At 38.5% G+C, this 23993-nt stretch overlaps 1 long non-coding RNA gene across 5 annotated transcripts in view; it reads right to left on the reverse strand.

Annotated features, from left to right (window-relative positions):
* The window catches only part of LOC125248315, a 184203-nt gene that overhangs the window by 68047 nt on the left and 92163 nt on the right, over positions 1–23993 (reverse strand). The window contains exon 3 of one of the 5 annotated variants that reach the window (XR_007180288.1): positions 16865–17634. The exons of the other annotated variants lie outside the window; for them this stretch is intronic. This is a non-coding gene — a long non-coding RNA (uncharacterized LOC125248315). Of the gene's footprint in view, positions 1–16864; positions 17635–23993 lie in introns of those variants that run through there. 5 annotated transcript variants of the gene reach the window in all.

Raw genomic sequence — 23993 nt, forward strand, 5'->3', positions numbered from 1 at the left:
CCTCTGAGGTGCAAAAGATACTGAGCTGAGAGGTAGACCAATGAGGGACAAACACAGGTTAGGTTAGGAAACATCATCGGCATGAAGGTACAAATGTGTAGAATTAGAATTAGGGTTAGGGTTAAACACAAGAACATAAGATGCCCATCAAACAGATATTGTGAAGATTGTATGTAATATATGAAGAGGGAAAATGATCAAAAAAAAGGTTATTTCTATCTATAATAATATGTTTTTCTATGTATTCAATTCTTGTCCGTGTATAATATCTAGTGAAAATCTACATTGGGCACATTTTAAGCAATTTACAATACCTGTTTTATGGAAGACTGAAAAATATTCTGTATTTTACATTAAAAAAAAAAAAAAACACTGGTCTCTATGATTATTATGACATTATTCATCTGTTTTTTCATTATGTTCTTCGCAAAAACTTATACTAAAGTTCGAGAGACAAAAAAATATGCATCCTATAAACTTTACAATCACTTTATAAAGATGCTCAGAACTTTGTATTTTATAAATATTTTACTAATGGGTCAACTAAGAATCATGCAAGAAACAGCCCAGAAGGAGATTAAAGCCTTGAGTAAGTAATACAAATGTCTGGCAGCTTGAATGTAAGTCAGCTACAAAGCCATGATGACTGGAAAAGTGAAAAATCAGCCTGCCTCTAAAAATGCCCTTAATGCTTGCAGGCAGACAGCCACGAACCTCAACTTTACTTTGTCAAATCCTCCCCGAGCTCATTACTGCCCTGTCCCCATTGTGTTAATTGAAGCCACAGAAACGATGCTCCTCACTTGCTCTATAAAAGCGGAAGTCTTGTCATTTTCTCTGCGCGGCTCTCCCTCCAGCAACACAGGTAATTGAATTGTGGCAGGGATCTCTGTAAGATGACTTGTTTTAATAACTTCACTAGATTATGTTTAATAAGTGTGCATTAAATGGTCTTTAGTGTGGTCAGGGAGGATGAGGAAGGGCAAATGTGATAATAAAAATAAGAAATAGACATTTTTGCCTGCTTTTGGGACAGATGTAATCGCAGGCATGTTGGCAGTCTGTCTCAGAGTGCAGTTCAACTATGGGACAAGCCTTGAGCGTTAATTCTGCAGAGCAACTATTGTCTCCCAAAGATGTAGTACAACACATATCAGAGCTTATTCACACCTGTTCATCCATCTATGTGATATTCACTGATATTTGTTTTAGAATAGCAGGCCCTCAGCGTAGCAGAGGAGAGGGGCAACTGTGTTATGTTAGCTTTAGCTAGTATGAGTGTGTTTACCTTCAGCTGTCCTCTCAGAGTCAAAGGTGAGATTCTGGGTGTTTCTTTCAAGTCAGCACCTTTGAGAGTTCACAGCTCTCAGGTGTCATAATACCTTATCTGGCCTGGCTTACACAACAGATAATCACACAAACTGTCACACACACAAGCCCACATGCCCCCTCAGACTTTTGAGGCAAGTGAATTTTGAATGCATCTCCTAAAAAAAGTATTTACATTCTGTTATCATCTATCATCTAATTAATATCAAATAGTGATCATCAAGGCTAAACGCTATGAACATCACTTCAGAGATCCTACTGGTGGTGTATATATATATATATATATATATATATATATATATATATATATATATATATATATATATATATACACACACACCCCATTTTGACAGAAAAACACAGAATTGTTGACATTTTTGCAGATTTATTAAAAAAGAAAAACTGAAATATCACATGGTCCTAAGTATTTAGACCCTTTGCTGTGACACTCATATTTAACTAAGGTGCCGTCCATTTCTTCTGACCATCCTTGAGATGGTTCTACACCTTCATTTGAGTCTAGCTGTGTTTGATTATACTGATTGGACTTGATTAGGAAAGCCACACACCTGTCTATATAAGACCTTACAGCTCACAGTGCATGTCAGAGCAAATGAGAATCATGAGGTCAAAGGAACTGCCTGAAGAGCTCAGGGACAGAATTGTGGCAAGGCACAGATCTGGCCAAGGTTACAAAAAAATTTCTGCTGCACTTAATGTTCCTAAGAGCACAGTGGCCTCCATAATCCTTAAATGGAAGACGTTTGGGACGACCAGAACCCTTCCTAGAGCTGGCCGTCCGGCCAAACTGAGCTATCGGGGGAGAAGAACCCAAAGGCTGAGCTCCAGAGATGCAGTCGGGAGATGGGAGAAAGTTGTAGAAAGTCAACCATCACTGCAGCCCTCCACCAGTCGGGGCTTTATGGCAGAGTGGCCTGACGGAAGCCTCTCCTCAGTGCAAGACACATGAAAGCCTGCATGGAGTTTGCTAAAAAACACCTGAAGGACTCCAAGATGGTGAGAAATAAGATTCTCTGGTCTGATGAGACCAAGATAGAACTTTCTGGCCTTAATTCTAAGCGGTATGTGTGGAGAAAACCAGGCACTGCTCATCACCTGTCCAATACAGGTCCAACAGTGAAGCATGGTAGTGGCAGCATCATGCTGTGGGGGTGTTTTTCAACTGCAGGGATAGGACGACTGGTTGCAATCGAGGGAAAGATGAATGCGGCCAAGTACAGGGATATCCTGGACGAAAACCTTCTCCAGAGTGCTCAGGACCTCAGACTGGGCCGGAGGTTTACCTTCCAACAAGACAATGACCCTAAGCACACAGCTAAAATAACGAAGGAGTGACTTCACAACAACTATGTGACTGTTCTTGAATGGCCCAGTCAGAGCCCTGAGTTAAACCCAATTGAGCATCTCTGGAGAAACCTAAAAAAAATGGCTGTCCACCAATGTTTACCATCCAACCTGACAGAACTGGAGAGGATCTGCAAGGAGGAATGGCAGAGGATCCCCAAATCCAGGTGTGAAAAACTTGTTGCATCTTTCCCAAAAAGACTCATGGCTGTATTTGATCAAAAGGGTGCTTCTGCTAAATACTGAGGAAAGGGTCTGAATACTTAGGACCATGTGATATTTTAGTTTTTCTTTTTTAATAAATCTGCAAAAATGTCAACAATTCTGTGTTTTTCTGTCAATATGGGGTGCTGTGTGTACATTAATGAGGAAAAAAAATGAACTTACATGATTTTAGCAAATGGCTACAATATAACAAAGAGTGAAAAATTTGAGGGGGTCTGAATACTTTCTGTACCCACTGTGTGTGTATTATATATATATATATATATATATATATATATATATATATATATATATATATATATATACACACACACACACACACACTGGTCAGGCATAAAATTCTGACCACTGACAGGTGAAGTGAATAACACTGATTATCTCTTCATCACAGCACCTGTTAGTGGATGGGATATATTAGGCAGCAAGTGAACATTTTGTCCTCAAAGTTGATGTGTTAGAAGCAGGAAAAATAGGCAAGCATAAGGATTTGAGTGAGTCTGACAAGGGCCAAATCGTGATGGCTAGACGACTGGGTCAGAGCATCTCTAAAACTGCAGCTCTTGTGGGGTGTTCCCGGCCTGCAGTGGTCAGTATCTATCAAAAGTGGTCCAAGGAAGGAACAGTGGTGAACTGTCGAAAGGGTCATGGGCGGCCAAGGCTCACTGATGCATGTGGGGAGCGAAGGCTGGCGAGCTACTGTAGCTCAAATTGCTCAAGAAGTTAATGCTGGTTCAGATAGAAAGGTGTCAGAATACACAGTGCATCGCAGTTTGTTGCGTATGGGGCTGCATAGCCGCAGACCAGTCAGGGTGCCCATGCTGACCCCTGTCCACCGCCAAAAGCAGCAACAGTGGGCACATGAGTATCAGAACTGGACCACGAAGCAATGGAAGAAGGTGGCCTGGTCTGATGAAGCACGTTTTCTTTTACTTCACGTGGATTGCCGGGTGCGTGTGCGTCGCTTACTTGGGGAACACATGGCATTTATGTCATTTATTATATTTAATCATGTATTTTATTATATTTACTAATATTCAAGTTAATCTTATCTTAAAAGACAGAACTTTTTTTAGCAGAAACCCAATGCTCCAATAGTTTCATGTGTTATAAAATAACACCCAATAACTTATTAATACCATTTAATGTATGGTAAGCACATAAACACATGGCAAAGAAATTTTAAAAAAGTGAAAGCACGAAAGACATTATTAAAGGAAGAGAGAATAAAGACAAGTTGATCAGCAAGCAGCAAGGATGTTGCGGTGACACTGTGGTACAGGCTGCCATCATGCAGACAACCATTTGCATAATATTGTGTGTTGTCATCAGAGTGACGGCCGGCTCAGGCAGTTATCTGAGGGCCACTTGTTTCCCCTCACGTCCGGCTCGCCTGTGCTCATCACAGCGCTGGACAGGTGGCATCCCCCAGCCCTGTGATTACTGTGTCAACGTCTTTACATGTCACCCCTGCGCATGCCATACATATCTACATATACATATAAATGTAAATGTGTCCGCCTGCTTACACGCACCTGGGTCGACAGAACTGACAGCTGGGATTGATTCAAGAACGTCCCCCTATGAGACATCCAAGAAAATTAGCGTAATGGCCACCTCTGACACCATGGCTGACTTTCTGAACTGGGCGGCAGACAAGGAAAAAGTAAACTTTTAATATTTGTGTTTTGATATTTCCTCCCAGAGAATTATTGACTTTGTCATTGCTATTTACTTGTTTTGTTTTTCTTCAGACAAGTGGTCATTAAAATGCCTGATTCAACCATGGTCTTTGACGATTTGAATAACAGCACCATCCAGGGAAAAAAAAAAAAATGCCTTCAGCCAATACTTCAAGCTCCTCCAAATGATTGATTTAGAAATGAAGTGACAACCATTCTGTGAACATGCTCTACATCGACAAATCAGTAATTGATGTTTTGTTTGTGAGGGACAGCAAAGCACCCTAAAGTCTGCAATAAAGTCTCTCCTAATCCCTTTACAATAGCATTCATCAAGCCCTTTTTGAAGTTTGGGCTTGCCAGGGCGCCCTATAGTTTTGCCATTCTCTCTGTGGTTGGGCGTGTGTCACACCTGCCTTGTCGTGATTGGCCTGGAAGCCAGTGAGGAAGTGATGCTGGCACCTGCTCTGCTCCCGGTGATGACGACCTTTAACCAGCACCTTCAGTGTGATCTCAAACAGCTCCTTCTTCTAAACCTCTGACACCTCCACCTACTGAACCAACCACCAATTGAGAGCTCCACCAGGTGACATCACATTTCCCTCCTAGGCCATGAATAGGGCAACAAGGAATCGATATTCATTCCCGAGAACAGACGTCAGTTGGCAACTGTCCACTTGAATATTTTCCATTCCTTTTAAGGTCTAAAGATGCTATATGTCACTGGCATGTAAAGCAACCAATCAAAGATTTTGATTTTACGTAGTGTTTAGATGCAAAACATTGTAGGCCAATTAAAATAATTGCATGTTAGTGTCACTCAGCAGTAGACATGTGTAGACCAGGGTTCAGAATTGGACATTCTATACTGGAGCTGTGGAGAGCCTACTCAGAGGGGGTATTATTTCCTGGTTCAGAAGCACAACGGACCAAGACCAGAAGGCGTTGTTCAGAGTGGTAAGGTCTGCACAGAAAGCCATCAGAACTTCACTCCCCTGCATCAAAAACATTTACAATCATACCTTTTCCCCCAGCATGAACCGGGTGCTAGTTCAGAGCCAGTGCTATTGCTTGTTCGGAGTTGGTTCAACTGACCAGCCTTCTAAGAACTGGTTTGCCTTTCCACAGGCTACAGAGCCACCAAAGAGAAAGGTCTTAAGTCACTGTATACATCTCATCTTTCACAGCAACGCTTGAGCAGTAGCGCCAAACACAAACACACCAGGCTTGTTCGAGATGCATCCGAGCTGCGCAGACCAATCGGAGCACAACACCAAAGCACCACGAGAGCAATCCAAAAGCAAAAGGAGTTGTGTGCACTCCAAACGCTCTCGCAGCACGCCGATCGGTCTGCGCAGAGCCAATGCATCTCGAACAAGCCTTTCATCAACAAGGGCGGATGTTGTGTTACTATTGATGCTCATGGCTTTGCGAACATCGGCATCCAAACATGGCAAATCCAACACGTTCGTGCAGCTCACCATGCTTTGTATAGATTGAGATTGCAATCGAGCTGCTATTAGGTTGATTAGCTATTTCAAAAATGGTGGTCAAGTTTCTGTTCATCTTGTTGGCCACGGTAACCCCGCCCCCCAGCCCCTGACGCAAGTCGTTCTTACTTCTAGACCAGCAATGTTTTGGTGCCACTTACAAACCACTTTTCCTGGTTTAGTGCTGGTGCTTTGAGTGTCGAAAGACAAAGAACTGATTTGAAACTAGGCTCTGTCTCCGAACCAGCACTCAAACTGCCTTGGTGGAAGGACAAGGGCCAAAAGAATTATTACTTTTATCATCCTGGACACAGCCTATTGTCATTGCTCCCATCAATGAAGCGTTACCGGATCCTGAGAACCAACACAGAGAGACTGAGGAGGAGTTTTTATCCTCAGGCAATCCGGTTATTGAATAAGGACATTTGATAAGTTTGTAGAACTTTTAAGCCACTTATAAACACATACATTTCATACAGACACAGTTGTTGTTAATATTGTTGCATTGTGGGATGAGAAACTAGAAGAAAACCATTTCACTACATTGCATCACATGTGTATGTATGTGACAAATAAATAAAGAACTTTGAATTGAATGCACATTAAAACTGAGTGCACTTTAAATTGTTCTCCATGTCCAATATTTGAAATGAGATGAGCAAACGGCAATGGCAATTCGATTTTGACTGTATGGGAATATTAGTAAAATAAACTGAACTTCATATAGCTGTAATATTTAGCTCGTAAAGCATAAGTTTGTCAAGTCGTTGAATGTTATAGACAGACAGACAGAGAGAGATCGACACTGATGACGACTTTCAATGAAGATATTCTGTCCATCCTAAAGTAATAATTAAAAGGTGGACTATACAGTTCGGCTCATGGATATGTAGTATACTGCATAGATATGTAGATGTGCCTGAAACTAAACTCTGAACAACTCTCATCTTTTAACCATGCAAACTTTGACAAATCCAGTGACAAATTCTTTCCCATTGTATCAATCATTGTATCAAGCTGTTGTCTAAGAAAGTCAAAGGAAAAGAAAGAGTTGGCGCCAAAAGAAACAATGGCTGATTATCCTGACCTAAACGTCTCCAATCAGTGTGTGTGCCAGCGATGATGGGGTTGACTTAGTTTGGCCCTATCTGCCACCAGCAGAGACCCTCATGTTAGTTTATACGCAATTGCTTTTGAATTGCAGGCTCTTATGAAGTGACACAACAACAGCCATGAAAAGTGTCCCTGAGCTGAATGGCTGAGGGAGCAATGTGAGGCTCACTGGACCCTGACCTGATCCATGCCACGAGCAGGGCAGCCGGGGACCAGAATCATCAGCCCTGATGACGACTTCTGACACCTCGCAAAACATAGATGGACAACCTCTAATTAGGTCTTTCATAAGCTAGCTACTTTGAAACTGCAGTTTGCTAAACTAAAGCTACTCATGATGATTACAAAATTATATCATCTGATACACATTTTAAAGGGTTAGTTCACCCAAAAATGAAAATAATATCATTTATTACTCACCCTCATCCCGTTCCACACCCGTGAGACCTTTGTTAATATTCGGAATGCAAATTAAGATATTTTTGTTGAAATCTAATGGCTCAGTGAGGCCGATTTCAAAACACTGCTTCAGGAAGCTTTGGAGCGTTATGAATCAGGGTATCGAAATCAGCGGTTCAGAGTGCCAAAGTCACGTAATTTCAGCAGTCTGGCGGCTTGACACACAATCCGAATCGTGATTCGACACAAAAGATTCATAACGCTCCAAAGCTTCCTGAACCAATGTACTCGTTTTTACACGTTTTTAGTACATTAATGGATCTTGAGAGAGGAAATGTCATTGCTGGCTATGCAGGCCTCACTGAGCCATCGGATTTCAACAAAAATATCTTAATTTGTGTTCCGAAGATTAACGAAAGTCTTACGGGTGTGGAACGGCATGAGGCTGAGTAATTAATGACAGAATTTTCATTTTTGGGTGAACTAAGCCTTTCACATATATTGTTCACTGAAAGGGATAGTTCACCTAAAAATGAAAATGTTGTCATCATTTACTCAACCTCATGTTGTTCCAAACCTGTATGAAAAAATGTGTTTTTGTTCATACAGTGCATGGAAAGTCAATGCATGGGGTTAAATGTTTTGGACTCCACATACGTTAATTATTGGTGAATAAATAATAGCAAAACTTTCATTTTGGGGTGAACTATCAATAATCAAAAAACAATGAAGATCTCAATGAGGCTGACATCTCTTAAATTAAATTAAATAGTTATGATGATTCAGTGATTTAATGAATCGTTTGTTTTAATCAGATCACTTTTGAATCATCCGAACAAACCGGTTCACTTTACAGCAAAACACATAAGAGAGAGATTTAGACATAAGAGAGCACGTGATTATTGGCTCTGTTCACTCAACTGTAAATCTGTGTGTGCAATACAATATGACAAAATGCAGATATGTATCATGTTAGTAGTGTCACAACTTATACACAGGCAGGTCATACAGTATTTGACGTACCTGTCATGAACCTCTGTGAGATGAGGGAGCGAAAGGGGTGGCTGGAGTGGATACTAACAGCTCAAGGCTCACCTTCTTTCTCTCACTCAGTCGCTCCTTTTCTGCTGCTCCTGTACTCTGAGTGAAGTCGTACAAGCACTTAATCCCTGGGCCATCTGTAAATGGCTAGTTTCATGTCAGGAATATGGTTTTGGGTAAACGGCTTTGTGATATTGCATTTGGAGATCTGAGTATGATCTGAGCGAGCAACAAAAAAACAGACAGAAACCTTCCAAAAGCCCTCCTCATTGACTGGCCATGCCTCTTCAGTTTAACATCACTGCTGAGAATAAAAGGATTCACCTTCGAGAGAAAAGTCAATAAAACAAATCACACCTCACAGTGAAATAGCCACTACACTTAAACGTGGGGTTTTTAATCATGGTTCAGATGTTATCCAGTGTACGTGACTTCTCAAGAGATCTATATTTAATTATATTATTATAATATATAATATCATAGCTACTCATGACTCTTGTGTAAATATTATTACAAAAACATTATACAGTACCTGTCAAACGTTTGAAAACATTACAATTACAATTTTTTAATGTTGAAGGGATAGTCCACCCAAAAATGAAAATTCTGTCATTATTTACTCACCCTCATGTTGTTCCAAACCTGTATAAATTTCTTTCTTCTGCTGAACAAATAAAAAGAAATTCTAAAGAATGTCAGTAACCAAACAGTTGATGGACCCCACTGACTTTCAAAGTATTTTGGGGTCCATCAACTGTTTGGTTACTGACATTCTTCAAAATTTCTTCTTCTTTGCTCAGCAGAAGAAAGAAATTCATACAGGTTTGGAATAATTTGAAGGTGAGTAAATGATGAAAGAATTTTTATTTTTGGGTGGACTATCCCTTTAAGCAGCAAAAACATTGATGATAATAATAATAATATTATTATTATTATTAATAATAATAATAATAATAATAATAATAAATGTTACTTGAGCAGCAAATCAGCATATAAGTATGATTTCTGAAGGATCATGTGACACTGGAGTAAAGACTGGAGTAATGATGCTGTAAATTCAGCTTTGTCATCACAGGAATAAATTACATTATTCAAATAACAGTTATTTTAATTTGTAAAAATATTTCACAATATAACTATTAAACATTAAAAAAAAAAAAAAAAAAATCACACCAATCTAAAACTTTTGAACGGTAGTGGGTAGTATATTAGTGGATAGTGGTAGTATATATATATATATATATATATATATATATATATATATATATATATATATATATATATATATATATATATATATATATATATATATATATATATACTAAGATAAAATAATATATTTAATGTAATGTAAACTAGACCATAACAAGAATGGGAATGTGTGATCTGGCACCATACACCAACTAAAAGAGCTTGTGCATCTTGACAGCAGATGGGAGCTCTCAGTTGCGTCACTCCCAAGAACATTCACTAGGGATGTTTAATCGGTCCAGAAGCAGCAGAGAAAAATGTAAATTCATAGCTATAACCATCTTTGATATTCAAGAGGATTACACCTTGTGTTCAAATAGAGGCAGGACAGAATGAGCAAGAGAAAGGCGACACAAAATGGAATTAGAGTCTGCTTAAAGGGCTGCTTCTTTTATTGTTAACTTCTTCCAGTTCATTAAGCCTAATCCTTATTAGGGGGTATGTAACGCAGGTCTGAATGGGCTGGCCCTGGCCAAGGGGACATGTGCATCTATTGTGTCTCCACAGGGTTAATCCGGCTCCTGAAGCAGAGGACCGTGCTGGGGTCCAGTGCCTCACCAAATGCCTGCGATCCCTCAGGGTCCTGGGCAGGTTGGGGCCCCCAGAGTCCCCCTTGCCGAAGTGCATGGTAAAAAGCGTGAAGCTACATCCATTGTTAATCAATCTGCCAGGCCGGACACATGCAGGGTCATGTGTGGCACTGTTAATACAGATGTAAATGCCAATAAGGCCTCGTAATCAGTACACAAGAGGGGAAGATTGACTTTTTGTTGGGAGATAAACGGGACCGTTGCCCCCGAAGAGCAAGTCCCTCAAGAGTTCACTGCAACAGCTTGTCTATATCAAACACAGATACAAGTCTAGTTCCCTGACTTTCTTCCACAAGGCTCTGAAAAACTGCAAAAGCCCAAGAGGATGGACACATCTGACTCAGATGAATGCGAGAGAATTGACGTTTAGCCAGAGAGGTCAGAAGGTGAAATAAACACAGGCGTGTCCTATTGGGTCACACAATATGTGTCAATAACAGCTGCAGAATAAAACCGAGAATGAGAAATTACACAATGTGAACTAGAGTTTAGACCGTTGTAGGTAAAGAGAAAAAAGTTTAAGCATTGCAAAACATTACAGTTTATATGAACTAATATATGAATTGATCCGTTAAAAAAATCTAAATCACGTCATCCTAAACAGGAGACAGGTTTGAGCAATGAGGTCCTGTAAATTGAAAGGTATCAACAAGGCAACAAGAACAATGGCCTTAGATTAGCAGCCATTAGTCTACTGCATTACTGCCTCGCGCATATTAAGACCATCGTTTAGCACCATTTAACAAGACAGAAATCCCAAGTTCTAAATTGGAAATTCATTCCCCCAGGTAATTTTAATATGAGAAACTTGAAATGCATTTGATCTGCCCTAATTTCAATTAATTAGACGGCACGACTGTTTGGGGAGACCCAGAGGGTCGTTAATGTGGGCTGAGGGGCCAAAAGGAACACATTGGAAAAGTATGAAAGAGCCATCAATAAACTGTTAGAGACTAATTATTCCACAAATCGGTTTCCCAAAGTCTTGACTCTTTAACACTAGCCTGTACCCTAATTACTGGTCACAGCATCCATTACTACTGCCCAGCCCACGGTGCTCATGCCACATGGAGTATTAATGACTGTTCTGCGTGCCGTTATTAGAACCTGCAAATGTGTGTGTGTGTGTGTGTGTGCGCACCCTGAATGTGGCCTACATGTCCTCCTAATACCTCAGAGATAATGTGATAAAGTAAACAGGAACCCTTCTTTATATTTAAATAAACATTTGCCTCAATGACTGACTGACTTAAAGAGATAGTTCACCAAAAAAATTAAAATACTGTCATCATTATTTCTCTCTCATGTTGTTCCAAAACAACAATGAAAACCAATGACACCAATGGAGGGGGTGAACACAGACATTTCTTTTTGTGCAGAAGAAAAAAAGTCATGCAAGACTGGAATGACATGGGGGTTAATTTTCATTTTGGGTGAAGTATTGATAATACAATATACATAATTTTTAAAAAGCATATAATATGTAATATATAATTTAACCACAGTCACATTTTTTGGTACAAGAAAGGGTTTTTGTCAGGGTTTTCTCATTATACTCAAACAGATACATTTTAATAAAATATAAAATATTAATTCAATTATAAAATGTATAAAATAATAATAATAAAAAAGTACTAATTTAGTATTAAAAAGTAGAAATGCCCCTAATTTATTGTATGTAACTCACCAAAAAAAAAAAGTAGTAATTTAGCATTTAAGTAAATATTCCACCGTAAAAAGATGTAAAACATGCAGACTCAAATGAGTGAATCTGCTCATTTACATGAACTGACAGATCAAAATGATTCATTAGAATGAATAATGAGAAAGGACCATTTAGGAAAGCACATTTGATACGCTAAAGCTACATGCATAATTACAATGCGTTTGGTCGAGCTATATAACTACTTGTTGAAATAAAAGTAGCTTATCAAAAGCTTCTGAAAGCAGCTGATCACTTCCATGCTTAAAGGGGTAGTTCACCCAAAAATGAAATTCTGTCATTAAGTACTCACCTTCTTGTCTTTCTACACCTGTTCTAGACATTCGTTCATCTTTGGAACACAAATTAAGATATTTTTTATGAAATCAGAGGATTTTTGAACTACAAATAGGCAGCAACGTCACTACGATTCACCACGTGATCAGTGCAGGACAATGACAGGGAAGAGAAAAAATTGTTGAATAAAGTCGAATAAAGTATTCTCATCACTTCATTAAATTAAGTTTGAACCACTATAGTCACATGGACTATTTTAACAATGTATTTAATACCTTTCTGGACCTCAAAAGGTGCAATGATGCTGCCTACTGTAAGTGTGGTTCAGAAACCCCCCAAAAATGTATGTATTACTTTGTGTTCCAAAGGTCTTACAGGTTTGGAACGACATGAGGGTGAGTAATAAATGACAGAAATTTCATTGTTGGGTGAACTAACCCTTTAAGTTAGTATCACTCACTTTTAGTTAGTTACTCCCTAACAATAGTGAGGTGGCAAGATCAAGACCGCTTTACATGCACTGAACATGAGCTTACATCATGAAGAGCAACCAGGTGCAGACAGGAAAAACTTATTCAAGCACAAGCACAGCGCAGTAAAGTCCAACTCTGTCATTTTCACACCAGTAGCAGGTAAGGAGGAAAAAGGTAGTAGGAGTGAGTCAAAAAAGAGAGGGGAAAGGAGAAAAGAGAAATTATGAGAGGATATGAGATGAGAGGGGAGAAGGAGAGATGACCAAGGCTCTGATTACCTCCGGCTGGGTGTCTCTCCAGCGCCCTGCTGAATGTGCTTAATTGGCAGGGTTGTGTGAATAGAGAGGAAGAGGCAAAGCTGAGTGGCTGGCAGAGCGCTGCGCCCTATTCTTCTCCGCTGAATGTCTCTCTCCTCTTGCCTCTCTGGGACCAGGCCTGAACCGCCACATAAAAACCTATCTAATCACTGCAGATTATCTGCCTCTAATGGTAACCCATGAGTAGGCTTCTTTGCTTCGATGAGCCAAGAGGGAGGGAGAGAAATACAGATCAACAAATAAAGCTGATGGCTTAGCGCAGCAGGGGGTCTGGCAGTGGCGACTCTTGAAAGCCAGTTTGGAAATGAATCCATGTGTCTGACTCCCAGAGATCAGGGCAAAGTGTAAAAGAGCTACAGGCACATGGTGAACGATTAAACAGCAGCTAGACTAAAAAAAAAAAAAAAAAATGACATTTTTGAAACAGATTACGCATACTGTTTATGCACTGACAGACTAGAGTAGATTTTTGGTGTCATAGTTAATTACAAGAGAAAAATTACAGCACTGCATGATAGGGAAACATCAATCATCGATTTCACACAAAAAACAACATTTGCAGAGACAACTTTAATCTATCGCACACTTCACAGACGTGCACACACATCCATAAACAAGCAGTGCGGCGGCTGGGATCTCAGTATTGTCATTCATCCTCTCTAATGCCTGGCCCAGGGTCTCGTCGCAGGGCAGGGGAGAAGGCAGCACTCTTTACCTCCCGGGGTTTCCATTATTTCTCCACCATTCTCTAAAATGGAGGTCATATCAGGTGCCATTTTCACAACCTACTTCTCCAGATGCACCATTTTCTCCCAAAATGACACACACATTATGCTTTAACGGAGGAGCAAATCTGAAAACGCAGCTCGCACCCTCTGCTGGGACTCGAAAGGCAAAAAAACAAACAATAAAATACAGAAACCATCACGATATACACAAATTGTTTCCCTTCCGCACGATATAACCCATAAAGTGAGGGAATTTTCCAAAGTGGCGGCACCCTGTTGACAAAGGCCTCACCTACACAAAAGAGGATTCCTGAGAAGTTTGAGTTTATTTGCCTCTAAGACGTAAATCGAGGATGGACTAGACAGAAACAGACTTTGTTATTGGGGTAAATTAGACATCATTCATCTTTATCGATTGGTTTTGCTATGCACTTTTTTTTTTTACACCCTGTCACATAAATGGCATAAATGTATCTTTGAAAAATGGATATAAATCTGATCTACTATTCTCAGAATTTGGGCTGCACTGATACTAAAATTCTGTCTGATACCATAGCTCTTGTTATGGCCAATTAACGATAAATGGCCTATATTAAAATTCTATGATATTTTGTTGGAATAAATTACAAATAAATCACTAATAACTAACATTAATCATTTTAAATGCTACAGGTGATTTTAAGGGGTCATGTACTGCATTGTTTTATAATGTTTCCTGGGGTGCACTTATAATGTTAATATGCTTTTTACATCAAAATTGTCATAATTTAGCAATAAAAGGCATTTTTCCTTCCCTGATTTTAGCCTCTGATTTGAACGCTCTGTTTCAAGGCACGTGTCAGCTGTGAGACTTCGCTGTAAATGCCCACTGCTGTGACAAGTAATACTCTCTTGAAAACTTTTAGCACGTTTTTACTATTACAGCTCTCAAGGTTAACTAATCGTGAAAAGTGTTGATTATAGCATTACATTTACATTGTGGTATGAAAGGTTGCAGTGATGAACATTGTAGCCGATCACAGATATGTTGTTGAACGCAAGAAAGCAGTGATCTCGTCATTGTAACTCGATTTCTGCAAACTAACAAATGCTTTCATAATAACTAGCTGTGCAAACGTGACATAAATAGGAGATTCCTTGAATAAAGCAGGAATTTGGGCTGAGTCCAGAACTCGTGCTGTTTGATTGACAGCTCCAGCGATTGTAAAGGGAGTGTTCTTTGAACACTTTCGATATATAATTGAATCACCACTTAAATAATTTTCATCCTACAAAGAGAAACAACATGAAGTTGACCATTTAGTCACTGGTTTGATTTACTGACACATAGACATCTGACTGTACATGAAGCATTACATATTAGATCAGGCATTAGAATTAACACAGTTACTTACATGTTGTTGCATTACTGTCAAGTCCATATCGTAAAAGTCTGTTTGCAAAGCCTGCGCCGAAATGCGATTGATTTACCAAAGAATCCAGTGTGAAATGTACCGAATACAAATAAATATTGCTCAAATGAGACATTCACATTGTTGAAAGGTTCCCAAGAATGCTTTTTCACAAGATGTAATATAAGTCTAAGGTGTCCCCTGAATGTGTCTGTGAAGTTTCAGCTCAAAATACCCCATAGATTTTTTTAAATTAATTTTTTTAACTGCCTATTTTGGGGCATCATTAACTATGCACTGATTTTTTCAGTGCGCCGCCCCTTTAATTCGCGTGCTCCCTGCCACACGAGCTCTCGAATTATATTACAGCACATTTACAAAGTTCACACAGCTAATATAACCCTCAAATGGATCTTTACAAGATGTTCGTCATGCATGCTGTATGCATGCTTCGAATTATGTGAGTAAAGTATTTATTTTGATGTTTATATTTGATTCTCTATGAGTTTGAGGCTATGCTCCATGGCTAACGGCTAATGCTACACTGTTGGAGAGATTTATAAAGAATGAAGTTGTATTTATGAATTATACAGACTGCAAGTGTTTAAAAATTAAAATAGCGACGGCTCTTGTCTCTGTGAATTCAGTAAGAAACGATGGTAACTTTAACCTCATTTAACAGTACATTAGCAACATGCTAACGAAACATTTAGATAGACAATTTACAAATATCACTAAAAATATCATGCTATCATGGATCATGTCAGTTATTATTGGTCCATCTCCCATTTTCGCTGTTGTTCTTGCTTATCTAGTCTGATGATTCATCTGTGCAGATCCAGACGTTACTGGCTGCCCTTGTCTAATGCCTTTCATAATGTTGTGAACATGGGCTGGCATATGCAAATATTGGGGCGTACACCCCGACTGTTACGTAACAGTCGGTGTTATGTTGAGATCCGCGTGTTTTCCGGAAGTCTTTTAAACAAATGAGATTTACATAAGAAAGAGAAAGCAATGGACTTTAAAACTCAATGTATGTCTTTTCCATGTACTGAACTCTTGTTATTCAACTATGCCGAGGTAAATTAAAATTTTGAATCTAGGGCACCTTTGAAAATAAATAACCATATTCCTAGCATTAGGATCCTTTGAAAGGTAATGTTATTTTTAGTCCTGTATCACTCTTCTCTCCTTGTCATCTCACTAACACACCAGTGAGCGGGGCTAACATTGCAATGATGAGGCAGGCGTTGATTTCTTCTGCAGAGGCGGCTTTTCACCCATCTATGACATAGATAGGCACATTCCGGGACGAGTCATTTACTGGGCCTGGTGTCAATAAAATCTTTTATTGGACAAACAAGAAAGCTTTTACTTCTGAAACTTACAGGAAATTCTTATAGTATGATGACCTCTTATATAGCAAAAGCTCAAGGAAAAGTTCAAATTTCTCAATTAATGACCCCTTTAAAGCATCTTAGGCATCACAACATTATAATGTACACTATGGAAAAGTTTTCATTTTCAAATATTACATTTAACAGTGTTATTGGAGTTTTTAAAGATTAACTTTAGCATTAGATAATGGCAAAGGGAATCCAAAAATATGGGAAATTAGAATGCACAATTAAATATTCAGTATTTAATAAAGAGTCATATCACGCTTGCATCTCAAACCGAGTCCTGCTATCTGTTTCTATTATATGTTTTAGAAGGCATTTACAGTTTTTTAATGGTCTGTTAGCTATTTGTTCAGTAAAACAGATGAAGTGACCTTTGCAAATAAGCGCCTTTTCAGTTTTATATTCCCAAAACATTCAGAGCGCAACAAGTCTCATGTGCACAGCCAACCATGCGTCACAAGCGTTCAACTAAACATTCATAAAATGTTAATATTATCTTGAATATGATAAGCACAATCAAGCTAGAAAAAGCTTGTTTTAAAAAAAAAGGGTGATGGTGGTTTTCTCACCCGCAGCCACATTCACGCTAGCCATGCTGCGAGTCTCGCTACAGAGCTACGTTTCAACATCATGACCATAAAAACAAACGTCCTGATGAGACAGAATGATCGAAACACATCAAGCGCATCATAGTTCTTCATATTCCTGGACTTTCCTTTATTGCCAAGTTAACAGCAACCTGCCAGCAGTGAGTCCCTCCTGCTCAAACACAGCAGCAGATGCCAGTCTCAGCTGCTCAGTAGCTGGTCAGGGAACTGTGGTGTGGTGGAATACCTGCCTTTGAAAGCAAAACAAAACCAACATCTGTTTATTGCCATGTGCGGAGCACAGCTATGGTAGCAATAGAGTAAAAAAACAACAATGCAAAGCAGTTGTGTCGTGACGCTCCCTCTTCCAGCCATCTGGATAATTGATCGTTTGATATCATAAAAAGAAGGCGAATGTCTCATAATAGCCTGCTTCTTAAAAACTCGTTCATCGGTTTACTCCTTCCCTGGGCTTGTTTTTTATTCACGTGCATTCCTGGGACCTGTCATGATGATTATGAAAGACACATTACGAGAGGGATTATGCATCATTTGCGGTGGGAGATGATCAATGGCTTGCTTTAATCTGCCATCATAGCATCATTTACCAGAGAAGCACTAAGATCTACCTCAGAGGAGCCAGCAGGTGACTACACCGCGGCTATACCCTTGGTATGTCCGTGACAAACACGCTCACATGTGTGTCGATCAGAAGATGTAGAGTCACGCAACCGGGTCACCTGCGTCGCATGAGCTCTGAATCATTTACTGTCACCTCAACGACATTTCCAGTCATACAACGGCCGTCATTGTCTACAGGAAAGGTCTGATTGCTCCACGCTATCTCTCTGATAGCTTTCTCACCCTCTCCCCCTGCATTATGTAGATAACCTGTGACGATATATATTGCGTAGGGGTCACCCAGAGGTTGCAATCACACACTGTGACAGAGATAACCAATCCCGGTACGTCAGCAGCAGGGGGGGAGGAGAAGGCCCCCCCCCCAGGGTGTCCTCAGCGTGCCTGTTAGACAATCGTGTCGACCGGGGGGTGGTACAGCTGTGCTTGAGAGGGGACCGGGAAGAGGCCTTTGATCACTGGCAAAGGAAATTAAGGAGGAAGGGGAAATACAAGCCAAATTTGCCTTGAAACACACAAACATAGATAATGATAAGCATAAATTAAATTAGACAGTAGAAAAATATTTATATGTGTGTAAATTGATTTTGGATCATATATTGATATTGAATATATATATATATATATATATATATATATATATAAAATATTAAAGCTGCAGTCCGTAACTTTTTTTGGTTAAAAATGATCCAAAATCAATTTTTGAGCAAGTACATAACCAGCCAGTGTTCAAAACTATCTCATTATCTTAGCTCGATTCACAACGGTAAGCTTGTAATAATGTTTTATAATAAGAGCGACATGGTGGATTTCCACGGGAAATTCGAGCATGCAGCAGTTCGTCTGTGCATCATTACATCACGTCCATACAGAGAAAGGAAGGAGTCCAGGCTAGTCGGTTTTATCACGTGAGGATGCTGCTGGTAGCGGATCATTTATAGCCTTTTCTCACAGCAGCTGAAATAATTAACGTATCATTTTGATGCCGGATTGTAATCCAGAAAGATCCAAATAACAATCAACAGTGATAACTGGAGATTCAAAAATAGTCAAAAAGCAAAAGACTTTGGACTGTTGAATGGCTACAGAATTATTATATTATTATATATTATTATATATTAAATTTAAATATTATTATATTATATTATATTATTTTATTGTCATTCTACCGATACAACTACATACATTTTTTCCTACTGCATTGCATTAAATTTAAATATAAATAAATATTTTGGATATTTAAAAAATAAATGTGTATATATATATATATATATATATATATATATATATATATATATATATATATATATATATATATATATATATTCAGATATTTAAATACACATTTATTTTTTTAAATATCCAAAATATTTATTTATATTTAAATTTAATGCAATGCAGTAGAAAAAAAAATCTAGTTGTATCGGTAGAATGACAATAAATAGACTTGCCATTGATAAATATGTTCATTTACTCTCTGAGAGAGTGATGAGGAATAATGCTCGTTTGACATGAACACAAGACAGCAATTAGCCAGTATAATTGTTAAGATTAGATTGAAACGCCGGTACAGGAAGACCTCTCGCCTGTACACTTCCACCCCCCACCACTCCTTCCACCATGTGACAACCTTCCACGTTGAGCACAACCCTAATGAAGATCTCTGATATCTCATAGCTACCATATCTACATGCCATACCGACCATAGAAGCTCAAGGACAACAGAAGAGACTGTGATTCCAGATAGTGTTTTTACCATGAAAAGTAAATTATAGTAACTTATATGCAACTACAATCAATTATGTGTAATTAAATACTCAATTACTCTGCACTAGCTGAGCTCTTACATATGCAAAAAAGCATGATTGAGAAGACAGAATGAAGTGTTCTTTTGAGACAAGCCCAAGAGACACCTGGACACTGGGTACATGAGGTAGCGAGAGCCATAGGGAGTGATATCTGATCCAGCGGTTTCAATAAACACCCCAGATTCACAGGGAGCATCAGGAGACCCAATTACTTGCAGGAGCACTAAATGACTGCGTGTGCGGCTGGAACATGGTGAGAGGAAGTAGGATGTGTGAGATTAAGGAAAGACTGAGAGAACTGTGTCAGCAACTTCGTCGCGCTCTCATTTCTGCCCAAGGTTTGGAGAAAGAAACAGGAGCAGCATGGCGAATAACAGCAGGTGGTGTTTAATAAGGGACTGACAGTGACTGTATACTGAAGAAATATACCTGTGTTAATCTGCCTGAAATCTGAGGGGAACTGCTGGAAAGAAGTAGGTTTTCTGGCTGAATGAAAGATCGTTACAGATGCCACTCGAATCTCCTGTCCTAGCTTTACAAACTCAGGTTTGAACCCAAGACTCCCAAGCCGGCCTCTAGTATTCAAATGAGTCTGTTCTCTGGTGAATGGAGGATGTCTTAATCATCAGAGGCGAGACTGGACAAGAAGGGCAGGCGATCTCTGCATGCTGTGTACTTTGCTGCCCCTTGTGGCCAAAGATGGCACGTCAGTCTTGTTGACAACTGTTCAGGGCTGCTGTCAAGGTTTTTCCAGAGGAACATTTAGACATTCTCTCTGTTTCAACCAGAGCAGGGGCCTCTTATTACTTTCCCGATAATTACATTCATTTGCAAAACAGCGAGACAATGGCATGGAAAGGACACAGTGCTGCTGGCGAGGAGGAGGGGGTGAAAATTGACAGCGGTAAAGGGCACGCTCAAGTGCAGCAGGGGAGGAAGTGAGGAGAGAGGGGAAAGTTTAGAGAAAGAAAGAGTTTTTGAATCTCTAACTTTGATATGCTTGAATATTTTTCTAACACACACCAGCTTTCTTATACGTAAAAAGGCTTAAAGGTGATTTTTTTTGTTTTAGCTTTTTTTTTTGCGCTGGCCAATATGGTGACTAGAGATGCGGATAGACTTGTGCCGATATTCGGTAATGTGATAAATCGCGATAATGAATATGCATGATATTGTAATCGTGGGCACTTCAGAATACCGTAAATAATAATTTATTACCAATTATTAATTTTTTATAAGGCAATTAAGAATTCTTTACCCATCAATCGTATACAATGCACAACACCGCTGTATTCTGCGTCAAAAGGACACGCGCTCAGATGTAAACAATCCCAACGTGCATGTGGCACAGGGCGGAACGAGTGAAGGAGACGCGCTGAATGAAAGTGCGCGTTCACTCTCTGACAGCAGAGGGCGCTGATGGAACAGCAGAATGCAGCGGTTACCACGGAAACCGCGCAAACAAAGTAACTGCGCTAGTGAAGTTTTTAAAATGCTTCAAACAGCCATTCATTTTTTTGTAATCTCAGTGTTGTTCATCACAGCACCAAATACTGAATACTTCAAAAAGACTTAAAAGGATATTTATTTTTAAACCTAAACATTTTTATATTTTAATCTGGACTACAACATGCCCTAATGATTAGAAATGTTCTGATTATTTGTTATTGTTCAGTAAAACTTTGAAAACATACAGCTTCATTAGTTAACATGTTAATTCATTATCACTAAACTGACAATAAAAATACTTATAAAGTATTAATTATTATTAATTAATGTTAATTTCTTAGTTACTGTTTAATAACATTACTAAAATCAAAATAACTTACTTAATGGACCTGAGATAAAACTAACAATGATCAGTTGTGTTTCTAAACTAACATTAACAAAAAAAAAATCACTTTCTGTAACAAATGTAGCTATTGCTCAATCTTAGTTAATGCATTAAATAGAGTAAAGTGTTATCTGTTGTTCTTTATAGCCTAATTCTTTTGCATTTTAATCCGTTTGAAAATTTCAGTCAGAGTTGTTTTGTTTTATTACAAAAAGAGTTCTTAAACCTGTTAAACTATGACAAAAATTGTTTTGCAACTTATTTTAATATCGTGATAATACCGTGATTAAAGCTTCATCAATTAATCGCAACATGAAAATTTGATACCGTCACATGCCTAGATGCGGATAAACATCACTTAAAAACAAAATGCCATTGAAGGAATGTGCTACTAGCAATCAGGCATGATTAATTTATTCAGTGAGTGAACATTTCTGATAACATAGGGGTTACCGAGATAAAGCAAAAGGCATTTGGCTGGTCATGTGATCTCAACATGGCGACCCACTCAATGTATATATAATATATATAAAAATATAAATTTTATATATGAAACATCTTTTTAAGCTACTTATATGCCATACAGTCAAGCCAAAATTTATTCAGACACCTTGAACATTTCATTCATCAATATAGTTTATTCACTATAGTTTAAAAAAATGGTAATAAAATATATATATATATATATCTCAGAGATAAACTGTGTCAGAAAAAAATATTCTTAATTATGTCATATAACACTTAAGCAAAACATGGTCAGGTCAAAGTGTCTGAATAACTTTTGGTTCCGAATGTTTATCAATTTTACTGGAATTTTTGGGTATAATATGTCACAGTTTACTTTATTTTGCTATCCTCACTTTTATAAATGAACTAGTGTCCTGCACCCACTAGCAAAAAATATATAAAAAATGTCTGAATAATTTTTGGTTTGACTGTACATATATAATTTTAAAGGAAAATACATTTAAAATAAATCAATATTACTTTTATAAGTATACACACTACATCTAAATTAAACAATACCTTTATCCATAATTCAAAATATGGCTGAAAGGGATTTAAAAAGGCACTGAATGACTCTTACTCTTCAACAAAGAAAATCTTTGGGTACATACCAACTGCAAAACAAGGGGTCTACTAAGCACCCCTCTGACATATGATGAACTCTTCGAAACACTGGTTCACCCATTTGAATACATCCAACCTGAGCTGAAGCTATAATGAGGAGGGAATGCAAAGGCCTAATCCAGAATTGGAGAGGAAAGAGCGTGTGGTGGATTTACAGTGCTGGAGAGCACACAGATCGCCTTGTAATTAGGAAGAGAATTTGTCATGCTCTTCGGCAAGGCACACGGATGAGAGCCGCTGAATAGCAATCTTCCCAATGTTTACCCAGAGAGGGGCGGCCGGTGCTGCCGCACGGCGCTGTAGCCACACTGAGATTAATATTTGATGCAGAGCGAGGGAATGTGTGCTTGGCTCCTGTTTATTTAGGATATTGTGAAAATATGGGGAAATTTGCAATTTTATTGGCTTTTCTGCACATCACTGTGGGTGGAGGGAAGGAGGAGGGGCTACAGAGTGGGGTGGTGACCTCTGACCTCTGTACAGATCCTCACTGGGGCATGAGACATGAAGGTGCACCGATATTCGGCTAAGCTCAGCTACAATCACATTGCCAAAAGTGCTCTAACAGCAGGACTGACCAAACATTTAAGCACCAGAGTTTCTCTGACACAGACTAACAGGCTTATATTCACACTGTATGTGTGCAGTCAGCTGCTGTAAGTAAATGGCTACTAATTTCAGTGACATAAGCTATAGGGAGGGGAAAAGAATTGTGTACATTATATGCCTTTGCACGTAACATTGTACTCATAAAATCATTTTTAAAAATTAGGCAACACTTTATTTTACAGTGTCATTGTTACACGTTACATGTGGTTACTGTAGTAATAACTAGAAATTATACATAATTACATACAACTAACCCTAAACCAAACCCTCATCCTTACCCTTAACCTATAGTAAGTACATGCAGTTAATTGTTATTATTATTCAATACTTAAATGTATAATTACACTGTAATACTGACACCTTAAAATAAAGTGTAACCAAAAAATATTTTCTGATGTTTTTCTAGTATTAACAAGACAATACTAATTCAAAAATAATTTCTACTTCAAAATTTCCTGTTTGATTCAATGTGTTACTTGCCATTTTCCTTGTAATTATTTGTAAAATTTACAAGCAATTTCAAAATAAAATAGTTTCAAAGTAAATCTTAAACATTTTTTTAGTGTATCAAAAAAGCACAATTGTGATA

Source organism: Megalobrama amblycephala, linkage group LG16 (assembly GCF_018812025.1).
Source record: "Megalobrama amblycephala isolate DHTTF-2021 linkage group LG16, ASM1881202v1, whole genome shotgun sequence".
Classification (NCBI taxonomy): domain Eukaryota; kingdom Metazoa; phylum Chordata; class Actinopteri; order Cypriniformes; family Xenocyprididae; genus Megalobrama; species Megalobrama amblycephala.